The following is a 1,432-nucleotide window of genomic DNA, read 5'->3' as shown; positions in this document are numbered from 1 at the left end:
GCGTATTTGCTTGTTCCTCAGGAACCATTCGCCCTGGAATATTATTTTTTGCTTTCGAATGATATTAGATAAACGAACAAAACCGCTTTTCTACTCCATATGCCAGACTATTAAAGTTTTTGAGATATTTAATTTCCTATTTTCCATGAAAACCCAGCATATGTTCCTGCCGCAGTCGTAGTTCTGAGTTCCATGTTGAAAGCACTGCATTTACGTCATGAAATGGAACGTATAGAATACATTACACTGTTCCCTATTTTAATGGAGTAGTTGATTTACTTGCAGTTCTGTTACTTTGTATTAATATCGTTAAGAATGACACTGCAACTGCTTAATGTATTTATCATCAACATCAACATCATCATCATTATCATCATCATTATCGGTATTGGCAAAAGAGCCCTTTTTGGGCCAAAGCTTTCTTAGGAAATTCTGTCAGATTTATCTTGAACTGGACCACCCGGATTTCACGCCTTTGGATCTCGCAACAAAAACTTTTTGCAGAGTAAGGCCGTCAGCTTTGCATCCAGCCCCCAACCTGGAGGGCCAGGTCTCTGTATTTATGTCACCCAGTGGCAGGGTGGCCCAGGTCTACCCCCAGACACCGCGTTTCATTTTCGTCACCTCCCAGGACTAGCAGCGCTACGGTGGAGTCATTCGAACCCGCCACCACACGGAGGCCTTAATGTATTACACTTCATACTCACGCGCGTTAACGTTAAGTGGATCACTATCTCATGGAATTTCACCGGAACTTAATTAACAATATATAATTTAGGTGAATATGTTAATGTAAGTTTGTATGTAAAGTAGACTTTATTATGTAAGATCTGAGGTTTTCATGGCGGTGACTATGAAGAAAGCAATCTTCTGGGATATGGTGCCGTGTAGCTGTGGTGTTAACCGACGTTTCAGAGAAACGTATCGCCTACATTTTTGGAATATCTCCTATTGCTTATCTGCCTGATACTGCCTTTTGTGAAATCATCTCTCTCCTTCTCAACACACCTCCCTTCCTTCCTCCTGTAAATTGCTCTTGCTTGCTCGTAAGCTAATACACAGATTAGTTTCTTCACTGTAGGGCAGTTAAATGTTATGCATTTAAATTGGTCTGTCTGACCAAACTCAGTGGTTTGTTCAAGCTATTGCCAAAATCACGGATATCGTGGATGTGTTCATCATAATTACAATTTAAATACAATGAAGAAACTAATCTGTGTATTGGCTTACGATCAAGCAAGAGCAATTTACAGGGAGGAAGGAAGGGAGGTGTGTTGAGAAGAAGAGAGAGATGATTTCACAAAAGGCAGTATCAGGCAGATAAGCAATAGGAGATATTCCAAAAATGGAGGCGATACGTTCCTCCGAAACGTCGGTTAACACCACATCTACACGGCGCCACATCCCAGAAGACTGCTTTCTTCATAGACTT

The sequence above is a fragment of the Cryptotermes secundus genome, unplaced genomic scaffold, assembly GCF_002891405.2.
Source record: "Cryptotermes secundus unplaced genomic scaffold, Csec_1.0 scaffold948, whole genome shotgun sequence".
Lineage (NCBI taxonomy): Eukaryota > Metazoa > Arthropoda > Insecta > Blattodea > Kalotermitidae > Cryptotermes > Cryptotermes secundus.
The sequence above is the reverse complement of the archived record's forward strand: the minus strand, read 5'-3'. Positions refer to the sequence as shown.